Source organism: Athene cunicularia, assembly GCF_003259725.1.
Source record: "Athene cunicularia isolate RWA chromosome 2 unlocalized genomic scaffold, athCun1 chr2_part1, whole genome shotgun sequence".
NCBI lineage: Eukaryota > Metazoa > Chordata > Aves > Strigiformes > Strigidae > Athene > Athene cunicularia.
This window is the reverse complement of record NW_020799095.1, coordinates 106227927-106249948: the sequence shown is the minus strand read 5'-3', so window position 1 is coordinate 106249948 and position 22022 is coordinate 106227927.

Below are 22022 nucleotides of genomic sequence, written 5' to 3'. Positions count from 1 at the left end.
CACCAGCATCACCCTATATTTTCTTACTGTGGTGGGATAAACCTTATGTTGCCAGGTTCTCTTTCATATGGATAAATGTGCAAATAGACTTTATGTTGTATCAGAAGAGTTAAAAGAGCTGAGCAATATTATATATTCCCTCCTCTCTTATCTGTAAACTTTGAACCACAGTGGCTTTGAGTTTCTGTAACTTGTTTTGATTAGGGAAAAAGAGTATCATACTTCTACCCTTTTATATAAGCTCAAAAAAATCTTCTGGAAGGTCATTGGATTTATACGCATTTTTGGAGAATGATGAGTGAGATAGAGTGGACGTGATGAGAGAAGTCAGCTAAAGTCATGCCTAAGAGTCATAGAAGATAAGCAGAATGTCACTGCAATCCTCAAGAAGCATGGTAAAGGACCAACTGTTTTACCAAAGGGTGAATTCCTCTTGAAACTTCTTATATCCCTTTGTGAAAGAATATTTAAATTATTTTTAAAATAAGTAACTGACTTTTTGCAGTTATTGCTCTTCTGCCCAATGTGGGAATATCTTATCACTCACCCCATCCCTTCACAGTTATGAAGAAATAATAGTCTTGCAATGTATGTCTTCAGTGTAATAATGTTATTTTCACAGTGGAGAGCAGCAAGTTTTTATAAACAGAAAAATATATCTTTTGGAATAGCTAATGCTGTTTCCATCATCATTCTGCATTGAACCTGATCCCTGTATTTAATTATTATTCCTCTCTCATACTGGCCACCTTCATGTACACATGCACAACTTTCACTACTGGGAAATCACTGAATTTCCAAAGGAAACATGCTGGGTTCTTAACTCTATAAATATGCATAAATTTTCCACACAAAGTTTGCTCAGGTCATAAAAGAAAATGAGTAAGCCAGGTGTTACTGGCTTCCAGAGTCAATACATGGTTATATACGAAACAAAAATCTTTGTTTTCTTTTAATGTGATCTCACATGTTTATTATAGTCAAATGTATTCTGGATTTTTACATGTAATTAGAGATTTATATCACTGAGACAAAAGGGAGTGCAGAGACAGCCAGAAGTATCTATTTTCTTATCAAATCATCTCTCACTATCTGACTTATGGTAGCTGACCACACATTTTTTCTCAGCATGCCATAACTGTGAAGCAGAAAGCATTAAGCTTAAGATGCAAATATGTTTTGTTCTTCAATGCAACAGAGACAGCAGAAACTGCATTGTCTGATTTATAAAAAAAATTTAAAAAAAAAAAAAGAAATTATATAGCTTGCCTAAGCAGCAACTGAAGTCTATAATTACTTTGAAAGTATAAAAAGGAAAAAAAAAACCAAAAACATAATAATAAAAAATATATATATATATATATGTATATATACCAGTGATATAGGGAGAAAAAACAGCAGATTGGAGAGAACTCAGAAAAGAGGGACTTATTTGGAGAACCTTACTTGCCTACAAATCTATTAATTTCTACCACAGTAGTGGCTGAAATCTTATTGTCTGAAACATTTTAAAATATCTTCCAAATGTCACTATAAAATGCACAAACATATACTGTCAGGAAGATGGACTGACCATATAACTTAATAAGTCTTTTTTATCTCTACATTTTCATTTCTATGAATATGACAGTCAATTGGAATTGCACTGGGAAATTTAAGAAAAACTACTGATAAGGAAAATATCAAACTGATGCCTCATATATGTATTTTAAGGCATCAATATGTAATATTGGAATACAATCAAAAATTTAGTATATGTTATTTGGATTCCTTCCATTTATGAGACAAATACTGTGCTTGCTGTCCTGGATGCAGCTTTCTTCCTAATAGCTAGTATAGTGCTGTGTTTTGGATTTAAGATGAGAGTAACGTTGATAACACACCGATGTTTTAGTTGTTGCCGAGCTGTGCTTACACTAGGTCAAGGACTTTTTAGCTTCTCATGCTGCCCTGTCAGCAAAGAGGCTGTGGGTGCACAAGATGTTGGAAGGGGACACAGCCAGGACCACTGAGCCTAACTGGCCGAAGGGATAGTCTGTACTCTATGACACCATGCTCAGCATATGAACTAGGGGGAAAGCTGGCCAGGGAGCTGCTGCTCAGAAGAGGCTCGGCATTGGTCAGTTGGTGGTGAGAAATAGTTTTTCATTTGTATTATTTGTTTTTCTTGGGGTTTATTTCTCTTTTTTTTTTTGTTATTTTTATTTCCATTACATTATTATTCATTATTATTTATTATTATTATCATCATCATTATTATTAAACGTTCTCATCTCAACCCATTTTTTTTTTTTACTTTTACCCTTCTGATTCTCTCCCCCATCCCACCAGGGGGCATAAGTGAGCTACTGTGTGGGGTTTAGTTGCTGTCTAGGAATAAACCATGACACTTGCATAAAGTATACAAGAAGAAAAAAAAAAAAAAAAAAAAAGATTCTCATTTGCTATGTACTGGCACATGAAAAACCCACTGTGTAGACACCTTAGAACTGGGATCATACATAGATTTCATTTTATGTCAATGTTTAATAATTCTGTGTTAAGAGATAAGACTTATTATTGATGCAATAGGGGCATGCAGGACATAATTTTCGGTCTTTATACAAAGACTTATATTGAGAAAATAGAGATACAGTGAAGACTTTAGATAACACCGTTCACATTGAATGTGACAACAAAATGCTGTTGTTTGTTTTCTTGGCATGCAGTCTGGGTATGTATTGGGGTATATAATGTAAGGTATAACACTATATATATAACAAGAATAAAAAGTAACATATTTTTGGCTACCTCTCATAAATGTTCAATTTACATCCCAAGTATGAACATTTGTTCCAAAAATATTTTTGGATATAATTTTCATTTTAAAAAGCCAATGTTGAAGGGTTTATTAATATCTGTTATTTTGCTTTTCCTTCTAATTCCTTCTATGGAGGAAATGGTTTTTTACTACAAAATTACAAGCAAAAATATGGACACAAATTCAGAACCAGGTCTGTCATTCCATATTGACATAAAAGAAGCACTTCCAAGAAGCCTGAAACTTAAGAAATGTATTGGGGTTTATCCTCCACCTCAACTGGAAGTGAGTACCTAAATATCTTGAGTGAAAAGCAGACTGTTTAAAATGAGTCTACTGTTGATCGCACCTTATTTCAAAAGTACAATAAAAGATATGCTTCTGAACAACTCACGAATCGGGGGGACGGGACACTTTCAACATGAATGAAGATGTAAAAACTCAGCATATCAAACTTTATCATGTCAGTCATACGATTAATGTCTGTAGACATACTTACATGACAGTCATTCAAGATATTTGTCAAAGCTCCTTAAACTTCACAGAATGAACAAGTGAAAGCTGGAACAAATCCTTAACAATGTCACATTCCAAAACAGAGAGAAACTGACCCTGTATTTAATTAATGGGATAAGTAGGCACTGTTTTCTATGCTTTCTATTCTTTACACACAGAGGGAGAAGTAGTGCCTCATATTTTTAATCCATGTTCTAAACATATTTATGCACTACACCATGGAAGCACCCTTGGGGAAGGAGCTTGGTCTGAGAGCTGAGAACAGTGCTTTGAGGTACGTGAAGGGAGAAATAAGACTAGAAGTGTCAGTACTGACTGACTGGAGCAGACAGTTTCACTTTGAAGAGAGTGGAATATTCCCCACCATTTCAAGTTTACAGATCAAAGTGTACTTCCTTTTCCAAAGATTTCTTTTCCTTTTCCAAAAATTTGCTTTTCTTGCAGTAAAGTTCTATGGTCTGTTCTTCAAGTTTTATTATTTTATATTGAAGGGTGGTTTTTTTGTTTGTTTGGTTGGTTAGTTTGTTTTGTTTTGTTTTGTTTTGTTTTAAGAAATCACAGAGAATAAGATAATAATAGAGAAAAGCATACTTTCAGCTCAGAGCCATGGTGGGTAGCTACATGAATTCTGTATAATCTATTAAAGGTATCTTAAACTTGCGTGAAAATTATACCCATTTAGCTCAGCTAAGCAATATAGGTATAAGGAGTTACAGACTCTGAGAAGAAGGAGTTGATACAAAGTCAACTAAGATAAATAAGAAACTTTCCAATCATTCAGTATGCCAGGTACTAGCAGGAAATTCTGTATAAGGTCATCCTCTATAGATGGATGCATGCACTCAGAGCTGAAGGGAATAGATGCAAATGTCTGAGGCGAGCTGCTGTTATCCCTCTTTCTCACCATCCTTGCATGGCTCTGTATAGGCAATAATACCAACAGCACCCAGATCTGAAGACAAGAGCAGCAAGGTTACCATTTGGGTTCAGCCAGCCTTGATCAGTATGCCTTCCAGATAATATCATAGTTGTGCCAGAAAGTCTTCCTTAGCCAGGTATTCCAGCCAGAAAAAAACACGTCCTTCCACCTTTCTGTTAGGACATATATTTCTAGCCCATTGCAGGGACATCATGTAGTAATGATGAGAGTAGTTCTGGTATACCGTGAGATCCAATATCAATATCCAGATCACTAAAGTCTGCTTCAACCCTGGCAAAACAGGAAGAGCTTCTTAACAGTGTACTCTCCTGATACGGCAAAAAGAGTGTGACAAAATCAAAAGCAATTGAACTACAAGTTACTGCTTTGTAACTGCAAAGTCCTGCTGATGGCTGTGTGCCTGTGATCCATCAGGCTGCCCCACTTAGAAACAGAAAGGATTTCAGTTTAACTACCTCCATGTTTCTAGCTTATGTGCTGCTATGCTCCTTAATCACTTACTACAGCTAGAAGTTGATATTTTAACAATGGATTTTACACTTTTGTGAGTGCTTTGTAGAGAAATATTTAATCTTACTCTGACATTGTTTATTGCTCCACCAAAAATTAATTGCTCACTGTTAGTATGGAAATCCTGATTTGTCAGAACTGTTGAAACCATGTAGCCCTGTAATACAGTATTCCATTGCTATTAAGAGGCCGTAGTTTTGTGCTGAATTTGCAAGGCTTTGGGACTGAAGCTAGTCAGTCTTGCTCTGCTTGAACTTCTAAGCCTCCTGCAACCTTGTTTTACTCAGCTTAGTTGTGACAGCAATTTCTTTAGTTGACCTATGGTTAATTCGTTGTGTGGTATGAGCAATGCTTTATATAGATTGCAGTAGAAGCAATGAAATAGAATGAGATATTTATTACTCCAATGCAGTAATAAATACAGTGTGGAGAAATGCAGGGCTAACACCAGAGAAGAGGCACAGAATGCATGGTAGAGAAGTGCAGGCACTAGATTGGGAACAAGCTTGGCACTGGAGACCCCACAGCTGTAAACAGCTCACTGATGGTTAATCAAAGAAATGCAGATATGGAGCTGGACACAGTTAGTTTTAGGTATAACAAAGAGAACAAAGAAATAGTATCTCCCACACTTAAAAGGCACTATATATAGCAAATTCAGATGTAGTGTGGAGCTGCAGATCAATAAAGAATGAGCAAAGGTACAAAAGCATGTTAACAAATGTCTAAAAATTACCCCAAGTGAATCCTAGAGGGAGGGAGAAGAAGACATCAACCAGAATATCATGTTCCTCCTGGTGAAGGACTTCAGTTGCTCATTGCTAACAACTGCTGACCTCCACCACCAGAGCGAAACCACCAACCACACGATGCAGAACAGGGAGAGAGTGGGCATAAAATCAGGGAAAGGGAAGGAAACTAAGCATGCAGACTGCATTTTTACTCTTTCCTTTTTTTTTTTTTTGGTAACAATTAAATCTACACTAATAATGATTACCTCTTTAGATTTCAGTTATGCCGACTGATCAGCTATACTGATTCTTGACCTTACTTGTCTATAAGGTATGCTTCTACTTTGCCTGTAAACAAGATTTTGAGCATAATACTGGATTGCCTCAGGGTAATTCAAATGAGTCACCAATCACGGGCCTTAATCATGTTGTGCAGAAGTAATGAAAGCAGTCGTTCCAAATTACTTTCTTGTATGACTCCGCAATCTGTTGCCGATTATGATCTAGTCTAGTTTTGGGAAGCAGCTTGTTGATGCAGATACTTTTTCTCCCAGAGTTGCTGTGTACCCACAGGATGACAAAACAATCAGATTGGAAGAGGAATGAAAGAAACACCAAGGGAGAGCAACAAGGAGGTTAGGCTATTTTTACTTGGGATTTCTGAAGAATCAGAATTTAGGAGACAGAGGAAACAAACAGATGTTGGGAGGATAGAGGGGGATTTCGCAAAGGTGCCGTGTCCAGGAAAAAAAAGGGGAAAAAAAAAAAAAAAAAAAAGGTTTGAAAGCAAAAGCTTTAAGTGTAAAGTAGGGTAAGGCTTTTAGACAAACATGAGGAGTTCTGGGAAGATAAGCTACGTATGGCATGATGAACTCCATGGCTAGGACCTGGGCTTATGTTAGTTCATACCAATTAATTACTTACACAGCCCCACCACAACTTTAGCCTGTGTCAGCATTCTCACAAGCAAGCAGGCACTGTGCAGGGAACAACAGAGAAAACAAAACCACTGTTCCCAAGAGACAGAATGGGTGAGGCCACTCTGCTTGGAGGAAGTTGGGGAAAGAGGAGCTGAGGCATATGATGGCAGGCTGTGATACGTTGCCCCCTGCACAGAGAAGCAGCTTAAACTTAGGTCTTTTTTGTACACTAGTTGCAGCCTGATGTGCCAGCTGAGACTCTTGAGAGGGAAAAGAAAATGAGTTTGGTTTGCTTTGTGTTCCTCAGAAGGGCAGATGCCATAATGAAATGCACAGAATAATGACTATTTTTAAAATTATTTGGGAAGACTGGTATACAGCTGTGGCTTGCAGAAAGTTAAATTTGACAAAGGAGACACAGTACTAGTTCACACAGTACTAGGAGTAGATACTGTTTGTTCCATGATGCAAAATTTGTTTAGATGTCCAGAGCAAATCAGAGCTATCACAGATGGCATTCTTTAAGGAGGCTAAATCACAGCGTACAAGCACAATTGGATTTGCAGCTGTGCAACTTGGAACTTTATGTACCAGAACCCTGATTTTTATTTTCTCTGAGTGAATTTCACAGAACATAATATTCATGTACTCCAAAAATCACAATGCAGCTTCAAAAGAATTAGATGCCAGTTTAATATACTGTAACAAGAACACTGTGAAAATCTGTCAGGAGTTTTCTAATATGAGTGATCACTTGTTACAGCAGATGATGAAGTACGGAAAAATACTTGAACAGCTACTATTAAATTTTTTCCAAAATGATAGTTTGGAAAACAGAAAAAAAAAAAAAAAAAAAAGTTGAATCTATAAATCAAGCTCCATGATTTGATTAGCTTTTGTTTTTCATTAGACTCTGCATTGCTTAAGTAGTGTCCATTTTATTTTGTCAAACACACCCCTTTTTAGGTGATCCCAAATCGGTGAGATTAATATTTATTTGCAAAATAATTTTAATGTATTATCTAAGAGAAAGCAGACAAAAGAACACGTCCTGAGGGTACCATTTTATGTCATGTTACGAGTGGCAATGGTGATTTTTATCTCACTAATATAATTAATGATGTAATCCCATTAATCTTTTTTTTAAGTAGCAGCATGAAAGCTACAGCCTCATACTGCAGCAGGTGAGGAGACGGGGGATTTTGTTTTGAAGGGATGTTGCACATCTTGGAGTTCCAGGTTGGGACAAATTCTGTAGGTTTTCATCGTACAGAAAATGTTGCTCACCCGTTTTAATGCCTTTAAGAATTTCAGGCTGAAAAGAAACTTTAAAAATGTTTACTTAGTACAATTATGTTTGTATTTGATTTGGAATTGAAAATACTTCAAGTATAAAACCAAGGAACTGTAGGGAATTTTTAATTTTTCCATTCTCACCTTGAGATACAATTGTTATTTTGCGATTAGAGATTTGAAAATATCAGAAATACAGTCATCAGATAAAGCTGATAGGGAATCTTTCATGAAACCTAAAAAAGAGCTTTTATTATAAAAGAAAAAACCCTGTGGAAAAACTGATTGCAACTTACTGTTGAGATATAATTTATTTCTAAATAAAAATACCTCCAAAACCTTCTCTCTTGACAACATCTATTCTTAAGTTGCAAACTAGAATGTTATTTTCTTGTAAAGAAAGTTCAAATATTTGATATTAAATAGACTGGGTATTGAATATAGTAGATATATATAGAAATGCACATTTTAATGCACAAATTTTAAAGAAAAAAAAATTAAAATATTTATCCCTTTATGGCCACAACCTGGTAAAACTGAGTTTGTGTCATATATGCCAGTCTAACCATACAAAGATTCCAACACAGCTTAAAAATAATTGAGCACCACCGAAGCGTTCTCCTGCTTGTTTAATTTTCCCACACAACCAATGCAGCAGTAGAATAAAAGGTCCTGGATGAAACTTTTCTCCACGAAACCAACCTTCTAAGTGTCAAACAGAACAGGCATGTGTGAGATCAAGAGTGGTGGAAACTATTAGGAGATACAGACTATCAGGGGTGATATTACATGAAAGTTAAAGTGCTAACTCTTTAAGTCTAGAGATGTATGTTCAGCAGCCTGGAGGTTTTAGCAGATGAGGGAGCAAAATCCAAGACCTAACATCAGGTTTAGAATCAGCGAACTACAAATGTTAGTTTTTGTGTTCATGTAACTGTGGCAATATTTACCCCAGCATAAATACATTTATTATAAAAGAGGTTTCATGTCAGGCCCCTTGTTTGTATTCTTGCCTCCTATTTTATATTGCTTTTCTTCAAAATATTGTGAAAATATGGATTAATTTTTGTGAAAAACAATACTCTGAGCAAACTATTTTGAAATAAAAGTACAAAGATTTTCAGATGTAGACTTAGATTTGCAATTTGGTTTAATTTGCCATTGTCTAATTTTATCTAATCTAATCTAATAATCTAATCTAATCCAATCCAATCCAATCCAATCCAATACATTATCCATTATTCTACTAGTGGTACTTGCTACAAAAAGATTTTGCATATCAGCATGTACAAAAAGTGTTTTTTTGGTACAAAAATATATTTTGATATCAAAGAGGCAATGTCAGATTAAGGTAATGTATACAATTGTTCTTTTGTTAATTTAATTCTCTCCAGTTTAATGAAAAATGTAATATTTTCTAATTTTAAACCCCAGATTTAATTTCTATTTGTGAAATTGAGAATCAAAGTGTTTGTGAAGACATACTTCACAGAATTCATGTGAGAATTCCAGAGACTGAAATAAACTTCTCTTTTGTATTAACAATTGAAACAATGGCATATATAATTTTATTGGTCTAATTTTTAGTACATTTGACAGTCACATTTTCATTTCAGAAATTTTATTCTATGCAAATATGGGATAATTTCTATTACAATAATTTGAGGAAGCTCACTGTAGAACAATATCATACGAATAAAAAATAAAGTTGAAATGAATCACCATAAAATGAGTCTAAATATCCTTGCAGGGTACTGAGCTGAAACCTCAATTAAAGCAAATTAATATAAGATCTTCATTGTCATTGAAACTAACTTCCAGATTAATTTGTTGAGTGCATAACAATTACCAATAATATCAACAACACTATCACCTCTTAGAAAGCCTTGTATGATCCTGCTACAGATTAGTTACACAGTGCTTCCAGTCAAAGTCTGATCTCAAAATTTAAGCTGTTTAATTTTGCATGTCTGTACATTAGGGACAACATTCCTTCAGACAGAAGTGGATACCACACTTCAAAAAACTGACTTTCCCTTATATATATGTACACATATGATTCAACCACAATACCAAAACATTCTCATTATTTCCTTTATTTATATGAGATTTGTAAAGTATTCTGAATATTTCATGGAAAGATGGGCTTAATGCTTGATATGTATCAGTACATAAATGTATAAACTGCCAAGGATAAATTGACGTTCCTAAATGGCAATTATTAGGTGGAACTGTTGTATCATATATTATTTCATTATCATTTAAGATAACTTTTTATGATAAGTTGGAAGAAGAAATGAAATTCAGGTAGAGTTCTTTGCAATGAAGTGCTCTATTTTGTTAAACAGACTTAAAGGAAATTGATGTATTTTAAAAATAAATGAAGAGAACAATTCAAATCATCTGTATCAATGATGGACAGAGAAACAAAACAGAGTTCTCAGTCTTTGCATTCAAATCTAATGGCAGTCCGGAGGATAAATAATTCGAAATGCCATTGAAATAATAACAACATCTCAAATGAAAACGTAGACATCCCAAGCATCAGTGTAGTTAATTATTCTTTTGTTCTTTAGGAACAAAAGACTATTGTGCTGTCAGATCATGCAGTGTTTGTTGCAACTTTCTTATGAAAGCTGGATATATAGATTCAAGACTGACATTTGCAATCATGATCAATGCGACAGTACAAAAAAAGAATTTAAACAACTATTGATTCATTATGAATGGCACAGCCTTTTTTTATTTCATTTGAACTACAATCTTTAAAATTGGATTCAGATTTTTTAAATATTTTATAACAAATATTTTTATTTCTGTTCACCATTTTTTCAAAGCTTCCCTAAACCTAAATTTTTCTTATACGGATTCTTAGTTGTTTATTTGTCACTAATATGAGTTAATCAAATATTATTTTAGATGTGTATGCATATACCACAAAAATTTAGAGAGTTAATTACTTATTTGAGAATATGTTCTACTTCCTTTCTTCACCTTGACTTGTTCCACCAGATGTCTAACAAAATTTTCTTGTAGAACTAACAGAGAAAATGTTGGTCCCAAATGTTCCTTGTTACAGAATCCCATAACTTGAACATAAAACTTATACCATCATTAAATAGTAAAACTCATAGACGTATTCTTACATTCTCTAACAAAAAGGAGGTTGACACTAATGGCAGTTGTGCGGCTTAATCCCCTAATCAGCTTTGGAAATCTAAATCCAAAAGTAACACTGACAAAATAAATTAAGCAACCACCTACTCATCCTTTTCATTTCCTAAAACCCAAAGAAAGCTTGAGAAAAGTAAAATTAAAATAAAGGGTGATCTTGCACCTGAGACTTAACAGATCGGACGCCAGACAGAGCAGCATGCTGCTGGGGGCTGCAGCATGTCACTTCCCTGGAGCACAACAGCAGCAAACCCAAGTCATCTGGATGGAGTGACAGAGAGCAACTGGGGTCTAACAGGGAGCCTTGCCCTGGTTCCCCTACAGCTTTACATTGCAAGTGGAAATCAGACATGTACAGTCCGATAAAAAGTTGGGCTTTTAAAAAAAAATTATAAGCCTTCAAAGTCTATCATCTGCCACACATGATCTTAGATACCACTATCTATGTGTCCATAGCTTTGTTAGACTATATGTCTAGTAAGCTTTTAAAACATCACAGATGTAAGCAGAATAGGAAGAGACGTCAATGTGTCCTAAATTATACAACAGGCCCAGGTCACAGAAATAATACCACATGCTGCCTAGAACTGTTAAGTTCAGTCTAATAGTTCAGTTTGTCAGAAACTTTTTACATGTCATTTGTACTCTTTCCACTGTTACTGACCAATATATTTTAGTTATGTTAATTATCTATGACTGGTAATTAGCTACAGTCAGGCTATAGAGGGACAGTTTGAAACCATTTCTCTTCATCAAAAATAGAGTACACATTTTTGCTTTCCTTCATTCAAAGTTTGGAAATCCTCTTTCATATACTCCTCAAACTACAGATGCTGATGCTATGAAGAGTCCTTCAGTCCCAAGAGTCTGATTTTTCCAACATTGCTAGGGCAAAGTGGCTCTAATTTTGACATCACAGCAAATCTTTCCTGTCAGAGTCTAGAAAGTTGTTTAGGTGACATCTCTTCTTTGCTGTTAAGACATCTAACTCATCTAGCTCATTTAATTCTGGAAAAATCTTTGGAATTAAATGATGTATTAAATGGATTTGTTTGAAACACAAAATACTAAAAATGTAGATAGTACTGCTAGACTTCACTTTTAAGTAATTTGTGATGAAATGATAAATGATAGATCTGTGCAAGTCCATTCATTCAGTGGATTTATGTGTGGTCTCAGCAAAGTAGGTTTGTTAACATCATGGTATGCTCTGAATATTCTTTCATTTATTCATTCAATTCTGAATATCATATGCTAAGGGAAAAAAAAAAAAAAAAAGCTCCTCAGAAAGTGGCTCTGCTTCTGCTCTTGAACTACCTCACTTGTCTACAAATAGCGCTTCTGTATGATAAAAAATAGATCACACAGGGCATGTATGTAAGTAAGCACAAGAAAGTGAAGCAGAAATGTTCACACTACAGATACAGGGTTTTTGTAGAATATTCTGCTGATATGAATCCTTGGAACTGGTGATGGAGCCTAAATAATTGCCTCATCCATATCCACTGAGCTTTACTAGACTGCAAAAGTAGCACTGAACCTGCTTGTATATATTCTACAAACATGCAGCAGGCAAATAAAACCTGATGTGTAACAAAACGATTTATCACCTAAGTTACAGAGCACTTGAATGTATTACTGAAATGCACACAAGAACTATAATGGTTTCCTAATTTGTTTAACATGTCCTGTAAGTTAAAGAGATAATGAAGGAAAGATATATCAGTGAAACACAGAAGAAATCTTTCAACAAGGTACAGATAAATAATAGAGGTCGCAGTGTTGTTTGCTGGGTGACTATACTCTGTAATGAGGCTTTGTTAAGCTGATCATTTTATTTGTAGTCTTTACTAAATATATTCGTCAAAACCCATCGGTCTTATGACTCTTCAGCTCTTTCGGTGAAAAATTCAAACTTACTGTCTTCATCTCTGAAATACTCTATAGCTATTCTGTGCTACATTAATCTTTTTCCTAATTTTGGTATATTTTTTCATTAACATCTTTTTATAGTTTGGCTAGGTATTCTTTAATTTTATTCATAACTTTCTTAATAATTCAGAAAATGTCTTACAGGCTGACCTCCAGTCTATCACACAAAACTACTTATCAAGCAGTTACCTCTACATCATGCTCAAGGAGTTGTCCTTGACATCTTAATATGAACCCGCATTCTCAATCTAAACCCTCCTCAACACCATCTCATTCTGTTGTTAAGCTCATACCAGCTTAATTCCACTAAAAATATGTATGTTTATAGCAGGAAGAGATGTGAAGGTAAAAAATTGGACATCTTTTTTGTTGGTGAACACCAGCAATCATGAGATGCTAAATCAACCAGCATCTTGTCATTATCCTTTATCAAATATTGTACAGAATGAACACATACCTTGACTAAGGTATCTTAGTTTCAATATCACAAATTGAAATCATATGAAGTGGACAAATTTTCAATTACTTCCTGTACCTATCAATTCTCTGGGCTATGAATGGAAGATCATGTGGCATGAGACTTAAAGAACTGATAACTTCACTTTCAGATGGTGCCTAAACAGCAGTATTTTTTAAAAAAGCGGTGCCAAGCTGAATACAAAAGATGTAATTTCTTTGTAAATCTGACATATAATAGTATATTTTGAACATATATGGAAATCCATTCTTGATGTAAACTCAAATTTTAAAGTTAAGAGGTTTGTTTTGTTTGGGGTTGGTTGTGTCCTCCTTGTCACCCTCCATCCCCCCAAGTATGTTATTTTCTATCTCTTTTTGTTAACTTATTTTTTTAACTTTTTTTTTTTTTTTTTTAAAAAAAAGCAGCTTCATGAAGAATTCAGTCAATACAACAACAAATCTGATTAAAGCCCACCAACCTCATAGACTCTCTCAAACACTGCTGTAAAAGTATTATAGTTTGACAAATTACCCCTTTTTCCTCAGACTTCAGACTACTTATTTTGTGTGCATTAGACAAGTCATAGTAATACGTATTAACTCTGTGGGACCACAACCTCTAACACAGGTTCAGCTGAATTAGACACAAAGCAGTAACTGATTTTAATAATATTTCTTGACTGGGGTTTTATTTCCTGTCTGGACAGTACTTAACACACTATTATCCCAGACACTGAAAATTAAATTACACAAAGCCCTTGATGCAAGATGAAAAATAATATTCTATCAGCTATCAAAACACAACTGGTCAAAATTTTTTTATCAGAGAATTATCTGTAGAATCAGAAAGTATTAACATAGGAAACAAGATAAATTTGAAGATGAATAGGTCAATAGTTCCCATCAGTCAAAATAATTTATTTTCTTATCACAAGAACAAAGACATCCTCTCATGTAAGATATCTGAGGGTCAGAATACAGGTATTTTCTTTTTCTGGTCTCTACCTTTTGCACAGATCAGTAGAAAGCCTAATTAACAATTTATTAGTGTAATAATAATGTGAGAGAAGAATCAATTATCAGGAATGGATATAGATAGCATTTCCTACTGTTTCCACACTATCAAGTATCCAGTGTACATTTATTATACACATTCAGGAATGTCAAGTATGCCTTCCTAATTAAAGTTCTAAAGATTTCGTGAAGTTCCTAAACCCTTTTTACTGTTCAAAATATGATAAGGGTTATGGGAACATTCCATATTTTTCCTACTCTATCTGCATAAAAGGTGTTTGTTGGATAGAGAAAAAGCATGTACTCTGTAGCTCACTACAAAAGTGTTATCAATACTGACAGAAATATTCAAATATGCCATAGCAAAATAATCTGAGAACTGTTTACACCCAAGAGAAGAAAAAACCTGACCTGAAAAGGGAAATGACAATGACCAAAGACTGCAAAAGAGCATCCTACAAAAGATTAAATATGAAACAGTCCACACCACTGGTCTTATTCATTCCTGTTAAGTTGGGTGAAAAAATTTTCCTTCTTGCCAGAACTAACCAAACCTGTAGAGAAAACTCCTAGGGGAATATTTTACCCTCCTGGTAACCTACTTAACCCACCTGCATATGTGCAGGTAATGTACTTTTATGCTCCTTACTAACTCATCGCTGAACAGGCTATTCTTCAGAGAATCTGCATATGTTAGCTTGGTGTATAAAGAGTGAAACACTTGCTGTGATCAAGGAGTTAATTTATAATAAGTGTCAAAAGCTTGTGTGGCATACATTAGTGCCTTCTGAATAGAATTTGATTTTGAAACGCTCCTAAAATCCCAGATATTGAACATCTCTGAAGGATAATGAGTTATTTGTTACAAAATGACATTGCAGAAAATGAAGCAGCCATTACAGTTGTGCTCAGCAATAGCTCACAGACAATCTTGGGTATCAGAGTGAGTTCTATAGAGAGGAGATGCTACCCACAAGAGTGCTATTATCTTCAACTCTTATCTCGAAATGTCTCATGATTTTTAGCATACTTTTGGACAACTGCCAGAGAGTTTATTTTAAAATGTCACCTAAAGTACAGATAGCTCTTTTATCAGTAGAGCACTACAGAGTGCCACTTTGAGACCTGAACCCATGACATTGTGTCAGAAGCAAAAATCATAACAAATGAACCAGAGAGAACTTGGCAACCTACTTCATGACTTCTTATCTTTACACAAATTGCTATGACAAAATGCATTGTTTCTTAAAGAGAAATGTCATTTGCACCCAAACCTGGAATTATAACATCTGGTCTTTATGCAGTTTAAATAGCCAGAGGTTAAGTCTGTGTCTTTTTTGATAAACACTTAGGTTAATACTTCAAAGCAGGAAAGGGATCTATGAATGCTAAATAAAATTCTCAAAAGTGACCTTCATTTTTTACCTTCCTATTTAATTCTTATTGCTGCTATATGTAGTTTCAGAATAGCAGTAATTCCCCTGTAAATAATGAATTGCCAATGCAAGACCTACTTCTATTATGGCAGAACTCACTAACTCAAAGCCAGGGATCCATGCACATTTTATGGATAACATAGATAACATATTCTACAATTCTTTTTTATGGTTGTCTTAATGCCCACTGTACTTATCTTTGTGTTTTTTTTCAGTAGGACTAAATAAACATGGGGCCAATTTAATACTTGGTATCCGTATTATCCTGCACATTTTAGTAGAAGATGCAATAACCAGTAAACACTTCTATAATTAGTTTTTTTTCTTGCATGTTAGACACTAGCATAAGACTTGACCTGATCCTTTTTGTGATTGACATATATTTATGCAGTCCTTAATTCCTCCATCTATTAGTTAAAAAGCTTGAATTAGTATGGTTAAACACAAAGTTATATTTAGGCATAGTCCATGGCTCTGTATAAAAGGGAAATTTTTCCCAAGATAGCTATGTCAGCTCTGTTGGAAAAACACACTTTCCAGCTGACATTGCTATATTGCCAAAGTGCTGTACGATAGCACAGTGGAGTTTGTTGTTAATGGTTTTGTTGAGGTCTTATGTGAGAGTGTAATTCTGATTCATTTTGGGATACCTAGCTTTTAAACCAGTGTTAGAAACCTCTAGGCAAGCCATTATTCCACCACAATTTTTCCACTTCTTTCATTGTTCTTTTGATGAAATATACATTTCACATTGCTCGTTATCTTTAATGAAAAAAACATACATTTAAGAATATAGAGAAAGTTCATTTACACAGTTACGGAAATAAATAATACCGTATCTCTCTTCAGAAACAGTCCTTTCTCTTCCACCGCTCACTTCCATAAGGGAAGAAGATACTCAGGGGTTAAAGTTGTTTCTCTCTTTTAGGTACAAGATTTCTTTAAACACAAAACCAAAAATTCTGTCATCCCATCAAGCTTATAAAAGGACTGAAATTTGAGGTAGTCCATTATCTTAAGCCCTACATTTAGTTTATGTACTGTACAACTAGCTATTCATCTAGGTACTTCACTGCAATATCTGATGTAGTATATGTTTGATACAACCACATACATGTTCAGCAATATATTCTGATTATCCTTTTTTTTTTTCTTCTTCTTCTAAAAAGGAACACTGATGTTTGTAAATAGGTTTGACAGTGACACCTACATCCTGACACATAAACAATAATTTACAATTCTTGTGATGTTCTTGACAGCATCTTCCTTTTAAATAATAAAAAGTACATCAACAAATTTTACATTAAAATTCGAAAACCCCTCAAGCTAAAAAATATTTTGGGTAAACAAACTACATGCCAGAGTGAAGTATGTGTACTACCACACGTCTCGTGAGGCAGTAATCATAGACTACATTACATTTGCACATATGGCGGTTTCTTTCCTTTGGAAATGCTTTTACTTCTAAGTACAAAATTATGTTTTTAAGAGTTTCATTTAGTTTTGCATTAATTTCTTCACCATCACAGATTCCTAATGGACAATTTCGGAAACCAAAGCCCTCTCCAATATTATATGTACTAGCTGTGGAAAACAAGGGTGGTTTAAATTTTTCCATCATTCACTTCTCAAGGAATATATTAGTGCTCAGCAAAGAACCTAAACCTCTAAACTGCAGCCTCAGGGTCTTCACTACAGAAGGGAGATTTCACGATCCAGGTGTAGTTAAACTATGTCTGAAAATGGAAGATACATGAGTCAGTACAGCATAACTCAGTTATATAGCCTTGAAGAGGAAAGTCTTGGTAGCTAGGACTCAGCATAATGATTTATATTTTCTGGAATTTGCCTTAGTGTATATCCACAACTTTGAATGATGTTTTATGAACCAAGAATTACTCTGAACCTTACTGAGGGTTCTTTGCCTTGTGCTGTGTTACATGCTACAAACATGACCTCAGGATTCAGCCAATAGAAGTAAGAATTAGGGCAAATGTCGTATGAATTTTATGCTGGTAGAATAACATGACCAATTTATTTTACATGAGTCACCAAACAGCTTTCAAGTAGCTGTAACTTTCTGACACTACTGGTTTGGGGATTTTCTTATTTTAATTAGGTCATTATTAGACAGATATGAATGACTGAAGTTGAAGATGAATATCCATTAATTCAATCTTAATATATGAAAACAAATTCTGGAGTAATATTCATCCTGTTTAGTATGAAACCAAAATGGACCATTATTATCACTGAAAACTTGTTTTAGAAATGAACAGATGGTATCAGTGATTAATGTTCTGTATTTTTTTGTGACCTAATAATAGGAAGGATATGTTTCATGTATCTGATTTATTTCTGTTAATTTTCCTGTAATCCTAGGATTTATCTTCATTAGTTTGTCTGAACCTCTGTTTTCTTGAAATGCACTGCTCATACTCCTAGATGTGCTCAGCTCAAATCTATTTCTGTTGTAAATTGATCATGTCAGCATCACAACTGAAAGCATTTGGTAATAGCAACTGTAATCAAAAAGGAGTCCATGTACAAGTCAATCTTTACAAAATCAAACCTCCACACATTGATCTGGAAGAATGTTCTTCCTAAAGCTCCCTGATTAATCCACAAAGTGAATTTACAGAAGAACAGAACTGACAGAAATAAAATACCTGAGGAAAATACATTAATCACACATGTTTTTAATGAGTCCTGGCCCTTGTTACAATTAAAAATATAAAAGAAATCAATGATTAAAATAGGTCTGTATCTTTGCACACTTGTAACTAATTAACCAAGTAAAAGGATGCTCAACGCTGTCATAAGTACATCTACTTCATTTTGAATAAAATGGAGAATATCCCCAAGGGGATAAGAAATTAATGTAAGATTAGATGAAAAGGATAAAAACCGAATATTAGATCACTCTGACAGATGCAAAATTGAATAAAAATAAAAAGTTAAAAAGATAAAGTCTCTCTACCTTTGCTTTTCTCCCACTGAAATGGTTTATGTTGATCTATTGTTCTTCATTTTCAGCAAAATGTCTTTTTTAGGTTACCATAACTCAAATTTAAATTATAACTTCTGTAATATAAAAAGAAAAGAAAGTGAACTACATTAAATGTGATTCTAAGAGGGAAATTTTAGCATGTGATCCTGCTTGACAGACACTTGCGTGTATTGTGTATCACTTAATTTGTTTAAGCTTGATTTATGTTCAGATTCAGACTTCTTTTTTTCAGATAAATGTGAGTTACTTTACAGTTTAATGGGACTGTTTTCCTGTTAACAGGGTTTGATCCTGCTTAATAAGTTAATATTTTCCTTCAGCTCTGAGAAGGGATTTTCTTTTTTTTTAAATGCCTTTAGAAAAGACTAAGTGATCTTTTGTTTTGCTTCCATGTACTACATAGAACTTTTTGGCTATGAATTTAGAAGAGTCCTTGTGCACCAAATTGCAAACAGATATGGAGAATAACATGGTACTTATTTCTTAGATTCAGTTTTGGGAAAAATAAAATAATAATAAAAAAAAGTAAGTATGGAAATATATATATAGTTTTTCTACATTAGAACACCATAAGAACAGGACAATAATAAAGTGAGTCCTAAGTTCTCACCCTCTGTTATCTTTCATGGAAATTATAGCTTCAGAGAAATTTGTATGTGCACATAAACTAATTGCTTGTAACCAGGATTATGCTGAAGGACAAATTGTGATACGACTTTGGAACTAGTGCAAGAGAAAGGAAGACTGAGCATTAGCCAGTAGTAGAAATTTAGATTTAAGTTTTTTTTAATCTACAAAAGTATATAGACCAATCATAGCATAGGAAATAAAAGTGAAGCTGGTAAATAAATATTTCTTAAAGTTAAGAAGCTTACTGTGTTAAAGGATTGCCTTTAAAAAATTTCTGAAGAATGTTGAAAAAGGAATTTGCTATTTATCTCCCTTTCCTTGTCTTTTCTCTGTCAGTTGTTCTTATTTGAAAAATGGTAGACATGTTGGGAAAGGGAGGCACAAGAAGAATAAGAAAGATAATTTTTTTTTAAAGAGAGAACACTTCCTGAAATAATGTTTCAGTCTCTTTTAAACATGACTACATTCGTACAATTCTAGGAACCTATAGAATGCATGTCTTTAGTGGCTGAACAAAAGTCTTGGGATATCCAGATATGTATTAGCCATGGATTCATAAGAAAGGTGCTATATACTGCTACATAGAAAAGTAGAGATGAATGTCATTAGGGCAAACACAATCAGGTAAAAAAAAATATATATATTTAAATCCTTACAGGATAAAGTAGTATTGAACATATTTCTTTGTTTTCATTTTTGTAAATTAATTTAACATTCAACAATATTTAAAATATTTTTGATTGATTTATAAATCCTAAATTTTCTTATTTGAAATCTACCTTCAGTAAAATCAAGATAGTTCCTTTAGCACTGAAAATTGTTAGAGAAGGAGCTACATAAGTGTTGTGATTTAAGGCCAGCAGGTATCTAAGCCCTCTACAGCCACTGACTCACTCCCTGCAGAGGGATGGGGAGGAGAATTGGAAGGGTAAAACTGAGAAAAATTGTAGGTTGAGATGAAGACAGCTTAACAGGTAAAGCAAGACTTCCTTCCCATTGGCAGACAGATGTTCAACCATCTCCAGGAAAGCAGGGCTCCATCATGTGTAATGGTTACTTGGGAACACACACTCCATATCTCTGAACTTCCCTGCTTTTTTCTTCCTCTTCTTCCCCCAGCTTTTATTTCTAAGCAAGACATCATATGATATGGAATATCCCTCAGTCTGTTGGGGTTAGCTGTCCCAGATGTGTCTTCTCCCAGCTTCTTGTGCACCCTCAGCCTGCTCACTGGCAGGGCAATGTGAGACGCAGAAAAGGTCTTGAGGCTGTGAAAGAACTGTTCAGCAATAACTAACACATCAGTGTATTATCATCACTGTATTCATCAAAAAGCCAAACCATAGCATCATACAAGCTACAAAACACACAATTATTGTAGAAGAAAAACAGTAATGAGAGGAGAGGAGAGGAGAAAAAGAGAAGAGAAGAGAAGAGAAGAGAAGAGAAGAGAAGAGAAGAGAAGAGAAGAGAAGAGAAGAGAAGAGAGAAAAGGAAACACTGCTGGTGGTTGGTCATAGGCCACATGTGGCCCCATTCCCTCAACATTTTGAGCTCTGCTCTTCAACCCATTCTTCACCCAGTGCACTGCATACTTACCTGCTCATTTCACAGTTGGACAACTTGTCCAGAATGATACTGTGAGGGAAAATATCAAAAGCCTTACTAAAACCCAGAAGAACTGCATCCACTGCCTTCCCCTCATCCACTAGCCAGATGAACTTACCATAGAAGGATATCAAATTAGTTAGACAGGACTTTTCCTTCATGAACTGATGATGGCATTGTCCTTTCAATAGCATCCAGTATGGTCTTCTCCATAATTTTTGTGGGTACTGAGTTTAGTCTAACAGGTCTGTAGTTTCTATGTTGCACTTCTGTATCACAGAATTCATAGCTCAGGGGAAAAGAACATTCGTTTTCCCTTGCTCATGTCAGAAAGTACCTTTAGCAGGATTTAGACAGCAATAAGAACTGTTTTTCATTATTAGAACCAGGCTCAACCCTCCAGCAGGAGTTATGGACCTGCTGAAAACCTTTGAAGTTTTTATATTGTAGACCTAGTTACAGATTTTCTTCAAGACTTTCCCTGGATTTTTTGGGAATACCTCAGCAAGAAGCCTTCTTTGATCACTTTGTCTTTAATACTTTTTAATGATTATACTCACACTATCCTGCTTCACAAAGCAGTCTAATATTTAGAAAGGGGGAACCTGACTTCCACTTTTCACTGAATGCTATGCAAGACAACTTAAACTCAGGTTACCTATAAAATCAATTTTCTTGTTAGATGCCAACAAAATTGTCTGTGAATAAATCTATAGGTTTGATTCGCTGCCATTAGGTTAGGTGAGATACATACTAATGTCAGGCCAGGATAGTTTATGCTGCAGGTAAGGGGAGACTGAGGTCTGCACTATGATGTGACAAGGACTTTTTCTTGGTGAGAGTAAAAAAGGCTTTGGGTCTGAAATGTTGGTATGCATTTGAGCTCAAGCTTATCTCACTTCCCACGAGATCTTTATGATGTTCTGTCCCTTTTCAACTGTCGAGGTAAAGATCTCATCTAATTTCCCAAAATATCCACTTGCTAATACTCAGCAAATATTTTAAAGATGCCTAAAGTGAGATACAGAAAACAACATGTCAACGAAGAA